We start from the raw sequence: 14,787 nt of genomic DNA on the forward strand, positions 1-14,787 counted from the left end.
AGGAGTACAGGACAAAGAAGCAGCTTGCTGCCTCGAAGTAGGTGTTTTTTATCATGCATCTCGCGCGTGTCGTTGAAATTTCTTTGGAAATCAATGCTTCTCATTCTAGCTGCATTTTTCATCACGGCTTAAATATTTATCTCTGTTTTGCTGACTCGGCGTTTATATGTAAGCTTCTGCCAGAAAAGCATGTGGTTCAACAATACATTTGCTAAAGGTCATTTCTTATCTTTGTCCACAGAGCTGCTGCAATGGGTGAATACGAAGAAGAGTTCAGCACAAAACTTAGCTTCCAGAAATTCATTTCTGTCTATGAAAAGCTAACAGAACCACAAAAGCAGTTTGTCAGAGATATTGGTTTTAGATACCTTCTAGATCTGTGCTGTCGCGAGCTTTCAAGGTGTTTCGTTCGCTGGCTTGTCCGCTATTTTGATTGCCCTTCCAGGTGTTTCATACTGCCTAGTGGATACAGATTCCTTATCAACTCGTACACCGTGCACCGGATCTTAGGAATTCCACTGGGCGGGCAGATTATCCCTAGAAAATGCTCAGAAGCTTTCAGATGTCAGGTTAAGTTTGAAACTCGGTGTGCTGGGCACGCTCCAAACATCAGAGAGTTAACTGATCTCATAACCCCAGAGCTGACAGGAGAAGTGTTTCAACGGGTTTTCGTGATGTTTGCAACAACGGTATTTCTATGCCCAACGACATATGATTGCGTTAGCCCCGACTATTTAGCCGCTCTAGAAGGACAAGCAAGTAACATACCATCATATGATTGGTCCAATGCTGTCACAGAGAAACTGGTGACATCACTCCAGACCTTCAAGGACAAAGGATTCGCAGGCGCCTTGTGTGGCTACCTCCTGATTCCAGTGGTTCGTTCAGTAACTTGTACACTTCTTTATACCCACAAGCAGCTACAAGAACATGATTAATTTTTACCTCTTCCCCACTTGCAGATAACGTATCTTGAGTACCTGGATACGAAGATTATGGACCTGGAACCTGACACTCCTGCAAGTCTTGTCATGTGGGACACAGAGGCCATTAAGAATTATGCTAACATAGACAACCTGTCAACAGAGGACGGAATTTTTGGGAAACACACGGTGAGTCAACTTTTCATCATTTTCCTTTGGCGAAGTTTTCGACTCAACATAGTGACTTAGCTACCATGTATTAATTTGACTTGAATGTAATTCTTTCCTTCCACATGGCAGCTGAAAGACATTAGGCGCACGCCTTTCCAACCACTGCCTGGCTTTCAGGCGCCATTTTTCCAAATGAGTCCCAGACTAGAAGCCTACATAGAAGAATTTGTACCTCAAGAAAAACTTTGTTCCGTAAGTGATTTCCACCTTCTGCACCTGATTTTATGTTTGGAATGATATTCCCTATGTTTTTACGAAACAGATACATGTCCTATTGTGTTCATCCAGATAGTTTCCTATAGTACGTTAGCTGTGGTTTTGTGTTAAAACTAGAAGTGCTTCATATAGGACGTTAGCTGTGCTTTTGTGTTAAAAATAGAAGTGCTTCCTATAGTACGTTAGCTGTGCTTTTGTGTTAAAACCAGAAGTGCTTCCTATAGTACGTTAGCTGTGCTTTTGTGTTAAAACCAGAAGTGCTTCCTATAGTATGTTAGATGTCCTTTTGTGTTAAAACTAGAAGTGCTTCCTATAGTACGTTAGCTATGCTTTTGTGTTAAATATAGGATTGCTTCCTATAGTACCTTAGTTGTGCCTTTGTGTTAAATATAAGATTGCTTCCTATAGTACCTTAGCTGTGCCTTTGTGTTAAAACCAGAAGTTTTTCCTATAGGACGTTAGTCGTGCCTTTGCGTTAAAACTAACAGTGCTTCCTATAGTATGTTAGCTGTGCTTTTGTGTTAAAACTAGAAGTGCTTTCCTATAATACGTTAGCCGTGCTTTTGTGTTAAATATAAAAGTGCTTCCTATAGTACGTTAACTGTGCATTTGTGTTAGATATACAAGTGCCTCCTATAGTACGCTAGCTGTGCTTTTGTGTTAAAACTAGAAGTGCTTCCTATAATACGTTAGCCGTGCCTTTGCGTTAAAACTAACAGTGCTTCCTATAGTACGTTAGTTGTGCTTTTGTGTTAAAACTAGAAGTGCTTTCCTACAATACGTTACCCGTGCCTTTGCGTTAAAGCTAACAGTGCTTCCTATAGTACGTTAGATGTGCTTTTGTGTTAAAACTATAAGTGCTTCCTATAATACGTTAGCTGTGCCTTTGCGTTAAATATAGAAGTGCTCCCTATAGTACGTTACCTGTGCTTTTGTGTTAAAACTACATGTGCTTCGTATAGAACGTTAACTGTGCCTTTGTGTTAAATATAGAAGTGCTACCTATAGTACGTCATCTGTGCTTTTTGTGTTAAAACTACAAATGCTTCCTATAGTACGTTAACTGTGCCTTTGTGTTAAATATAGAAGTGCTTCCTATATTACGTTAGCTGTGCCTTTGTGTTAAATGTAGCACTGCTTCCCTACGACGGTAGATCAACCATGCTTCATAAGGTATGTCGAGTGTGCTCTTTCAAGGAATGTGTTCACCATGATTCATGGACTTTGTTAGCCGCGCTTCCCGCAGCACATTATTCCATGCCCTTTCTGCAATTATTGACACAACGTACAGTAGTTCACAAGATATTTTTCATTTTCGGTATTAATAACTTCTTTTCATTCTCGGTGTTAATAATATCTGATGGTTTTTCTTTCAATTCCAGGCCAAGATGAAGATTGTCTACTTTATCAATGAAATGTACACAGAACTTTTCTCGCGATTTCAACCAGTTCTCGAGCAGAAATTGGAGAAGCTCCTATCACTTGGTAGGGATCTTAGTGCAAAAGAAACCAAGACCAGAGACCAGGGCGTTTATTGTAACTTGCAACAGGATAACTCAAATGAAAATGAAACTTTTTCATCACTCCCTTCAACATATTCTACGCTTGCAAGTTCTAGCACGACAAGCAGTCAAAGTTCTTCCAGCAGTGGCTCGTCCAGTGTCCTTCACGCCACATCATACTCCCTGGAAAATTTAAAGGGTTGCTGCGATACCCCTGACCCAGAATCCCAGAATCCGTACGACAAAGAGCAGTCCCAAATTCATCTATCTTCATGCCTAAAATCATCAACCCAGATTAAGTTGCTACTGGAAGTGAACATGATCGACCACAACACAGAGGACATTGATGAACAAGCCAAGATTCATCTGGACAAAGTGCATAACCATCTGCACAACTGCCTTGATGGCTTGCCGGTCCATGAGCCCTTCGTGTCAACATCCGAGATGCTAGAGAGCGGGGAAAATATAATGAGAGGTGAAAATTCATCTGAGTGTTCTGTACCGATTGAAACCCAAAATTCTGCTGGAGGATCTGCAGACCACAACTCTCTGACAAGCCCACTGGAAAAACTCTTGGAGGAAACAACAAAACCTACTGCAACACAAACATCAGCCTCGCACTCTGCGGTTGACAAACAATTACTGACTGATCCCATCTCAACAGACACACTTGGAGCACCTGTTTATCACGTTGGGAAAACGCTACCAACTACTACACGGTCCAGCGGTTCTGACAGCGCTCACAACAACTCTTCAACCAACACAAAGAGCCTCACTGTATCCCAGCCAGCACAAAAATCACACAATGTCACTGGACAACGTTCTTCTTCGCTGCCGGAAGATAAGGTCCATCTTGTTTCAACTTTGAGTGACGAGAAGAACATTGCTGAAACAGAACGCACAAGAGCTACTTCCTCCCTTGCTCCTATAGTAGAAGTCCCCAGTGATTCTGCCAGCGGTTCTGGCTCAGTACTGGACACGGGAAAAGCAATTCCATCCACTAGTGATGCTCCACTGGTTGCTGCACCATCGGTCAATGCAGAAGACAATAACATTGCAGAAGAACATGAACAGTGTACGAAGCAACCACCTATTGATCCCACAGATAGCGTCTCTATTACCACAAGTGCACATCGGCCAGAACCGGAACCACAAATCGCAGCTCACAAGAGGTCCTTATAGCAGTCAGAAGATCCAGGTAACAAGAGTACAGCGCCTCCTATGAAGAGAGTTAGGATACTGGAGCCTCCACATAATTCAACAGAAACTGCAAACAATCAGTCTCTACAAGATGACAACCACAGAGGCCTCCTTAACTGTGGATTCATTGATGATGATCAAATATGGTCTGACCCATCTATCTATGAACAACTTGACAGAGTCATTGAACAAAAAAAGAAACAACCCTTTCATAACCAAGTAGCATCACAACAATGCCAACCTGATACTGTCTCACACTTGGCCAAGAATTCAAGCTTGTCAGCTAGATCTTCCCTTTCTAACTATCCAGAGACACCTATACCCAGCAGATCAGAATCAATGTCAGGCGGTAGCCACCTCACACAGGCCTTTGATACGTCATACTCTACAGGTTTAACTCAAACTGTCTTGTCCCAAAGTTTACCAGCAACTCCCTTGTCCCAACAATACAACCAACCAGCTCCTAGTATCAAAAACCACTTCTACCGACATCCTGGTGCTCAGAATAACGGCGGTTCAAACAAAAGCCAGCGCTCACCATATGCAATGAACAACCAAAGTCACAAGCAGTACCAGCAACAAACCACTGTCCGTGATGCCCACTACCCCCAACACAATGATGCTCAGAATAACAGCACTACACGGTGCCAACAACGCCAACCTCAAGAGCAGAACAATCAGCAACCACACAGAGGCAGGTCAACGGGCAAAGTTACAGTGCCTTGCAACAACAGCTCAACAGCATGCAGTATGCCGGCCATCCTCTCCAGCATTTTCCAACAGATATTTCTTGAAGCTCAACCGGTGATCCAACTGTCAGAACATTGGAACTGTGCATGCAGCACCAACCACAACGCCTAATGTTCCAAAGAAACAACAATTATAATGAGGGTCGTCTGCAAATTAGTAATGGTCAATTGAAGTCCGGTGGTCATGTCTTCCAGCCTCACCAACATCATTCTGAGCTAGAACAGACTCGATTCACTGACCAAGGGAATGACCATCAAGATCACTGCCAACTTTTGGAAATAAGAGATTCCACAAACGAGGAGAAAGAAGTGTATGAAACAATCGTCGACAATACGCCAGGTATCAAGCAAAATGACAGGTAATGAATTTGTTGTTCCTGTTACAGTAAAGTTTTGGTCCCTTCGTTTACTAATGCAATATATTCTGCCTGAAGCTGTCATATTCAAGTGTTTCGGCTCGATTCTTCTACTATTGAAATTGAATACTAATCATTTCCTCTTATGTTAAAAAAGAAAATCTTATGATTTAAAATTCATTTGTTTTTTTTGAAAGCAAGAGGATATTCTCCGTCGATCGACGTTGGGCCGATCATCGAACTTTAGGTTTGTCAATGAAGGTATACGGATATATCAACTCATTCTTGGTCGATGCTTACTAAGTGTTGCTGATGAAAGAACAATTCTACGCAACGCCAGCATTTGTGCACAAGCATATAATGTAAGTTCTTGCTTGTCATAAATAATAATAACAAACCACATTTACTACTACTACCACACTGAGTGACACAGCTTCAATTTTCTGCAGGATAAATTTAAAGTTCTAGGAGCAAGCACAGAACTACTCAAGGAACACATTGTGGAAAAAACTATTGGGTACAGGCTGCCCAACAAATGTAACATCATGAGTTCACCCTACTCACTCTATCTGCCCAGTGTTCGTCTTTGATTCTACAAGTTTTTCTTGTTACAATGATATTATTCCCTGTTAATTGTTTTAGGTCTTAATACCTGTGAGAAAGGATCCACATTTTATCTACCTCATCATCGTGAATCTTGCAATGTGTCGCTTCGAAATTCTGTGTCCTTATATCAATTGCGACGGTATAAAGGAACACTCGGACATTGTCATCGAAAACTTCAAGAGAGCTTACCATTGTGCTTACAACAACTATCCTCACACCATGGCCTCCTTTCATGTCAAATCTGTGCAGAGTGTATGTAACTCAGACAGAGAGTAAGTTTCTTTTAACTATAGCTCTACCTCATTTAAACCATGCATCTTTTTGTTCCACTACACATCCCATATCTACTGTTCACCTTCTAATCACATACATTAATGCTCTCAATTTTCAGGGTTGACAGTGCTATTTACACCATGCATTTGATGCCGCTCATTAATTTGAATAATAATTCATTTTTAATCAATAATGTAAGTTCACTCTCATTGGCAACACTGTTGGGGAACGTAGTAATTTCAAAAAAATTCTACGCACACGCAAGATCATGGTGATGCATAGCAACGAGAGGGGAGAGTGTTGTCCACGTACCCTCGTAGACCGAAAGCGGAAGCGTTAACACAACGCGGTTGATGTAGTCGTATGTCTTCACGATCCGACCGATCAAGTACCGAACGCACGGCACCTCCGAGTTCAGCACACGTTCAGCTCGATGACGTCCCTCGAACTCTGATCCAGCCGAGTGTTGAGGGAGAGTTTCGTAACCACGACGGCGTGGTGACAATGTTGATGTTCTACCGACGCAGGGCTTCGCCTAAGCACCGCTACGATATTATCGAGGTGTAATATGGTGGAGGGGGGCACCGCACACGGCTAAGAGATCAATGATCAATTGTGTGTCTAGAGGTGCCCCCTGCCCCCGTATATAAAGGAGCAAGGGGGGGTTCGGCCGGCCAAGGGGAGAGGCGCGCTAGGAGGAGTCCTACTCCTACCGGGAGTAGGACTCCCCCCTTTGCCATGTTGGACTAGGAGAGAGAGGGGGAAGAGGTGGAGGGGAGGAAGGAAAGGGGGGCGCCGCCCCCCTCTACTTGTCCTATTCGGATTGGGGGGGAGGGGCGTGCGGCCCTGCCCTGGCCTCCTCTCCTCTCTTCCACCTAGGCCCACTAAGGCCCATTAAGTTACCGGGGGGTTCCAGAAAAATCCCGATTTCACCCGGAACACTTCCGATGTCCAAACATAGGCTTCCAGTATATCAATCTTTATGTATTGACCATTTCGAGACTCCTCGTCATGTCCGTGATCACATCCGGGACTCCGAACAACCTTCGGTACATCAAAACATATAAACTCATAATATAACTGTCATCGTAATGTTAAGTGTGCGGACCCTACTGGTTCGAGAACTATGTAGACATGACCGAGACACCTCTCCGGTCAATAACCAATAGCGGAACCTGGATGCTCATATTGGTTCCCACATATTCTACGAAGATCTTTATCGGTCAGACCGCACAACAACATACGTTGTTCCCTTTGTCATCGGTATGTTACTTGCCCGAGATTCGACCGTCGGTATCTCGATACCTAGTTTAATCTCGTTATCGGCAAGTCTCTTTACTCGTTCCGTAATACATCATCCCGCAACTAACTCATTAGTCACAATGCTTGCAAGGCTTATAGTGATGTGTATTACTGAGTGGGCCCAGAGATACCTCTCCGACAATCGGAGTGACAAATCCTAATCTCGAAATACGCCAACCCAACAAGTACCTTTGGAGACACCTGTAGAGCACCTTTATAATCACCCAGTTACGTTGTGACGATTGGTAGCACACAAAGTGTTCCTCCGGAAAACGGGAGTTGCATAATCTCATAGTCATAGGAACATGTATAAGTCATGAAGAAAGCAATAGCAACATACTAAACGATCGAGTGCTAAGCTAACGGAGTGGGTCAAGTCAATCACATCATTCTCCTAATGATGTGATCCCGTTAATCAAATGACAACTCATGTCTATGGCTAGGAAACATAACCATCTTTGATCATCGAGCTAGTCAAGTAGAGGCATACTAGTGACACTCTACTTGTCTATGTATTCACACATGTATTATGTTTCCGGTTAATACAATTCTAGCATGAATAATAAACATTTATCATGATATAAGGAAATAAATAATAACTTTATTATTGCCTCTAGGGCATATTTCCTTCAAACACATCAACATACGTTCATCCAAGCTAGCTGAACATTAAGTTTTAAAATAAATTTTATTAATTTGCACGGTTATGTGTTTGCAGATCCATGTGAAACCGATGAGAGAACAACTAACTTACAAAATGATAACATCCAACCACAACACAGGCCATGTATTTGAGGCACTGAGCATCGTCCTCGACAAGCACAATATCCGGCGCGAAAGAAGAAGAGTTGGAAGAAGATGACTACTGCTTAAATGTGCCTTAATTTAGTTGGAGCCATCCGAACATTGTTTCAGCCATATCGACTCATATGTAATCACAACAATGTTTCAGCTATTTGTGTGTTCGTCCAAGATATCTGCTATGGATCCCGTTAAACACAGCTGTGCATTCAAATGGTCAAGTCTTAAATTCCTGAACAGCAAACATTTACAAATAAGAATCATACTTTTTCCAAAAGTTCTAAACATGATATTCAAGACATCACTTCCTTGCACTAGAACACCACTCACTTCGAGTAGACATAATAAAAGAAACAATTCGAACACAGAGGAAAAACACTATCGATTCGTAAGCATCTGACGAAGGAGCTAAATCCGGGTCACAGAGGCACTGTCGTGCCTCTTATCCACGTAGAACGTGCCTCTCTTACCACGGACAACTAAGATGACACACGCAAGTGCGCCACCAGTTAACACAGGACCGTCCCCTCTCGACAGCTTAACACCGGTCCCTCTCCAAGCCAAATGAGTCATGGAAGCACGACCGTGGCTCAAGTTAACGAAAGAAGAACCATCCTCTATGATAGACGACTAAACTGAAAAAAATACCAAAACAGAAGAACGACCGTGACTTCAACTGTAAAAGGTCCGTGACCTCACAAGTTTCAACGACGAGTCTCTCTCAGCAAATAAGTGAAAGCAAACGTTTCGAAAGAAAGGCACGACCATGCCTTTGAGTAACATCGTAGACGTGCCTCTCCGAGCGAATGTGTAAGAGAAAGCATTTGCGAACAACAGACAGAACTCTGACTCAACATAACATAGCATTTGCCTCCACTAACTAGACAGACGTGACTTCACTAGCAGACTAGCTAGAAATATTACCCAAAGGAAGGATAACGCCTCTACCAAACATACGACAATGCATCCAATGCCTTCACGGCCATGCCGTTCAAAATCAAAGTACCACCACAATAATTGAAACACAGAAACGCAACCGTCGATAACATAATACTCCCACAGCAAGTATCACACTGGATTACCGTGCCTAAAACAGACAACATATATTGAAACAGACAACATATACTGAAACAGACACCAAAGTGAGAAAATCTGAAGAATCTTAAACACACTCAAGCTTTGCATAAAAAGAATTTCAAACACACAACCACAACCGTATATTCAATATAAAAACAACCGTGCCAAGCACAGTACAAACACAAAGCAAAAGTAAAGCCCCTACCTGTCAGTGAAGAAGCTAGCAAACTAATAAGACCAGAGCGTGCCTTGCCTAAAACAAAAACAATGCCTCCCTAAACAGACGACTGTGCGCTGCCTAGAATCACGAAAGTGCACATCTAAGTGCTCCCCTTAATACATCTCATCTTATACCAACTCGTAGCAAAAAATCATGGAGGAAAATATTCTTGAAGGCACCCAATCAAGAAAAACATAATGGAACGAAAATAAACTTAAATTTCCAAACTAGTCAACTCCATCTGGTTCAAAATAAAACAACCACAATTACAAATTCATCAGTCTATGTAATATTACCCCATACAATAACTATCAAATAACCAATTCATCACACAATCCATCTTGCCAGCACTTCCACCTGGACTACTCCTCAGAAACGTCCTCGCCATCTGAGATCAGGAAGACAGCGACGATGCAGGATGTCCCTCATCCACAGAAACCGGCGGTATAGCTCATAGCTCACATACCCTTCCTAAAGGAAAATCAAATGAAAACATGAATATACAAAAAAAAAACAAGTACTGTTCTAGCAACAAAGGCAGAAACTAACGAAAATGAAATCTTCACTTACAGTAGCTCCATATTTCAGGTGATCAAAAGTAAGTGGCTTCCAATCTCAGTAGTGACGAAGAAGTTCTGGAAAAGATGACTCCAGCTTCAAATAAGATTCGTCAATGATAGCTCCTGCTAAGTCCTCCATGGAGTCCCTTTCTTCGCCGCCTTTGATCATAAACTTCTCTTGGATGTCGATGTGGTACCCTTCTGGAATTCTGATGAAATCTTGAAATAGAGCATCTCTAATATTCCTGACGCCCACACTAGAGAAATTTATACCTCTATTCTCAAGGAAATCCTTCAGAGCAGGGCACTCTGTCCTAGCCCTGTAGAAGTGATAGAGCAAAACATGATTCCGCATAGCCAGTTGCATGACGGCGACTTTTCTACGCCCGTAACAATCCTTTCGCGTGAACTCCATGCCGAGACCAACAAACTCGTGCTTCTCCTCGCGCAACTAGTCCTCGTACAAGCCAATGATCTCCTCCACCTTGCCAGGCTCGTTGGTGTACCACACGTTGAGCTTCGTGTTACCATCGCCAACTATAGGATGGTACTCGGTGGTGTTCAAAAAGTCGTCCATGGCAGCGAGCAGCAAGGTGCCAATGGAGATCCCTGAGACCCTGCGACAAGTTTGGGGAGTGGCGAGGAGGGTGGGAACTGACTGATGTTCTGTGGCTACAATACGATGTGAAGACCTCACAAACACGGCCGGTATTTAACCTTGGCGAGGGACGTTTGAGTTACAATGCGCATTAACGTGTGAACTAGGAACAGCAAATAGACGGTTGTGCTTCCGAAGCTCATAAAACCATGCACTTCGTAAAGTCACGGCCGTGCACAAAATATTTGATGCCGTGGAGAAATCGAGGAGCCTCTAATTTTATTTTACGGTAACTGACACACTGAATAGTCACATCGAACAGCCGGCACATCGGTCATCAATTCCTCCTTTGAACAAAGACCACCGACGGAAGAATCCAATGAAGCAAACAAACAGCCAGCCGTACACCTTAGATCCGAAGGCCAAAACTCATCCGTGCCTCATCTAGCTAGATTCACAAAATATGTCCCTCGATAGTCAAGGCTGGTTTCACGTGCGGCCCGGGTATGCAGGCACAAGACGCACATACGTGTCTATCAGGCACGGGTATGCAGGCACACGACGCACATACGTGTCTATTCCACAGGCATGGGTATCACCACAGGCACGTAGAGATACAGGCAGCAACTCGCCGTAAACACGTGAATGCAGGCAACGAAGGCACGGAAACGTAGCCTCTACAGGCACGTGCTTCGGCTTGGCAAGGCACGAATACGGCCTTGCAATTAACGTTCTCGAGCCACGGCTACACACCCTCTGCGTACAAACATGGAATTGCAGCTTCTCCGATGCACAAGCACGGTTTTCGAATTGGCATTCTCGAGGCACAGATACAAATCCTCTGGATGCAAAAAAGAGAGGTGGCAGAGGCATCGGTAAGAACACTCTATTCGAGAGGCACGGTTGCAAACTCTCAAGAGAGATAGCCATGTGACACCGCAGACACATAGACACATGACGTGTATCACGTGAGGATACATCAAATACAAGCAGCGAATCAACGGGAGAAGTGAAAGAGCCACAGTTTTAAAGTGTCCAGAGGCACAGGCGTGTAGAAGCATAGGCACGACGAGTCACAGCCACCGCATCCCCTCACGGACAGGCATCTGGCACCACAGGCACGTAGAGTCACAGCCAGCGTGTCTCCTGAGACAAGCGAATGCAGGTACAGGATGCACGGAACTGAAGCGTATACAGGCATGGAATTGCGGCTTTTGGCGCACAGGTACGGCTTTGGAATTGGCGTTCTCGAGGCACGGGTACAAACCACCTGGACGCACAAAAGAGTGGTGGCAGAGGCACGGTTGTGTGGTCTGAAGAGAAACTGCCGTGTGACACCACCACATAGAGACATCGCGTGTGTCACGTGAGGTACATGAATAGCGGAAAAGAAGCCACGAAAGTGAAGCCTCCACAGACACGGATGCGGGCTTCTAGACGCACGGTCCCGAAGAACACAAAGACAGGAAACTGAAAATGTTGCCTCGTACTTTACCAGACGTGCCTCTCTTGTGCGAATGTGTAAAACACAACAATACAAACGCAAACAAACAGTGGTGAATATAAGCCAAACAAAACACACGCTTCTCCCAAACAATACATATGCGTCCCCTCACGGACGGGCGTCTGGCACTAGAGGCACGTAGAGTCACAGCCAGCATGACGCCTGAGACACGCAAATGCACGTACAGGAGACACCGAATTAAATCGTATACAAGCACGGAATTGCGGCTTCTCATAGTTGTCGAGGCACGGGTACAAACAACCTGGATGCACAAAAGAGTGGTGGCAAAGGCATGGTTGTGTAGTGTCAAGAGGAACTGCCGTGTGAAACCAGCACTTTACGGACATGGCGTGTGTCACGGATGTACATGCATAGACGGAAAGAAGCCATGGAAGTGAAGCCTGAACAGACACGGATGCCCGGATTCTCGAGGCATGGTCCTAAAGCACACAAAGACATGAAACTAAAATGTTGCCTCGTACGTTAGCAGACGTGCCTCTCTTGTGCAAACGTGTAAAAGACCACAATACAAACACAAACAAACGGCACTGAATAAAAGCCAAACACAAAACGCGCTTCTCCCACAAAATACATATGCGCCACTTCAACAGGTTCTCTAAATATACATGAACTCGCGCAAACGTCAACAATGAACTTGTAACATGAAAAAACATAAGAAATTATATTCACATAACATGAGACGTACTCCATAGGTTTGAACTAAAAGTACTCATTAATTATACAAAAAAAAGAAATGAAAGTCTTCCAGGAGTCCATTCTGCTAAGACCACCGGGACCATTCTACTCAGTTGGAGTTCTGCTCAAAAGCATCAACGGCGTCCGGGGTCGGGAAGACAACGAGGATGCATCATGTCCTTCATAGACAGAACTCGGCGGTAGAGCTCGTAGCTGACATACCCATCCTAAAATAAAAAGCGGATGAGAATGAGGATATGCGTAAAGGGGAAAAAGTACTATTGTTGCAATAAAACAAAAATATAAAGACGAAATTTTCACTTACAATTGCCGCATATTTCAGGTGTTCAAGGGAAAGCAGCTTCCATTCCTAGTAGTCATGCAGACCTTGTGGAAAAGACGACTTCATACTCAAGTAAGATTTGTTTATGACGGCTCCTGCCAAATCTGCCATGGAATCCCTTAGATTGCCTCCTTTGATCATGAGCTCCTCTTGAAGGTCGATGTGACACTCTCTTGGGATTTTGAGGTAACTGTTTGCGAGAACATCCCTATCGTTCCTGACGTTGACACTAGCGAAAATTATACCTTTGTTCCGAAGGAAATCCTTCAGAGCAGCGCACTCCGTCCTGGCCTTGCACAAGTGATAAATAAGAACATGCTTGCGCATCGCCAGTTGCATAACGGCCACTTTTCTACTACGATCAAAATAATCCTCTCGTGTGTACTCCAGATCAAGACCAACAAACTTGTACCTGTCCTCACGCAGCCATTCCTCATAGAGAGTAAGAATCTCCTCCACCTTGTGGGGCTCATTGGTGTACGACACCTCGAGCTTGGTATTACCATCAGCATCTATAAAGAGACGCTCAGTAGTGTTCCTGAAGTTGTCCATGGAACCGAGGCTGAGACGACAATGGAGTTTGACTGTGCTTCTCGTACGAGGCGAGGAGGACGGGAGCTACCTGCACTTCTCTGGAGGGAATAAGACGCGATAACCTCCAGGAATAGACCACTACTTAACCTTTGGGGAGAGACGGCTCAGTTACCATGCGCCCATTTAATTGCTAAGGAAACGGTGAATGGACGATTGTGCTTCTGCAGCTCGTGAAACCATGCACTTCAAAAGTCACGACTGCCACGCTGTAATCGAGGAGCCTCTAGGTTAACTCTAGCACGGTATCTGGCACAGTGAATACTAACAATAAATAGCCATCCCATCGGTCACCAGCACATCTTTTGACCGAGAGAACAATGAGAGGAAGCAAACAAGATGACCCTGTCGTACAAATACTACACGGGGACTGAACAAAAATAGAAGCACGGTTCGGCCAGCACAAAAGCCACACGCGTGCCTCCACTTTGCTTTAAAGACAAACCTCAGTGATATCAACGGACCTGCATCTCTATGTCTGCATACCACCGAAAACATTGCCAAAACAAAAGCACGTCCATGCTTCTCACATACAAATAACTATGGGCTATCATAGATATTCCCGCCTGAACCCAACGTACATAAAAACAGTGGCTCCCTGGGTCAACAACTGCTTGAAAAAAAATTGCAATAACAGAGTCATGAACCGTGACTCCATTCCAGATACAAAAGTGCCTCTCATTAGGAACCATCATGCCTCCCCTCAATTTGCCTCCCCCGACGTATCGACCATGCCTCTCCTGCTACAACGACCGTGCATCTAATAACATCATCACCATTCCTCTCCTAAATACACACCCAACCATATCTGATTAAACATGTGATTAAAAAAATTAAAACACAGAAGCACGAGTATGCTTTTCAGCATGTATAACCGTGCCTCACAAAAAGTATGTGAGGCAGGATAGGCACGTAAAAGACTCCACTCGGAGGCAGCACAGCTGGACGACTATAATGGGAGGCAGTTGGACGAGTCAAACATCTCGTGTCCCCATGACACCTCGAAATGCACGCACACCATCTACAGCCAGCATTCATT

The 14,787-nt window shown here is 44.1% G+C and overlaps 1 pseudogene; it reads right to left on the reverse strand.

Annotated features, from left to right (window-relative positions):
* The window catches only part of LOC141027519 (AAA-ATPase At3g28580-like), a 142,400-nt pseudogene that overhangs the window by 111,486 nt on the left and 16,127 nt on the right, over positions 1 to 14,787 (reverse strand).

The sequence above is a fragment of the Aegilops tauschii genome, chromosome 7 (assembly GCF_002575655.3).
Source record: "Aegilops tauschii subsp. strangulata cultivar AL8/78 chromosome 7, Aet v6.0, whole genome shotgun sequence".
NCBI lineage: Eukaryota > Viridiplantae > Streptophyta > Magnoliopsida > Poales > Poaceae > Aegilops > Aegilops tauschii.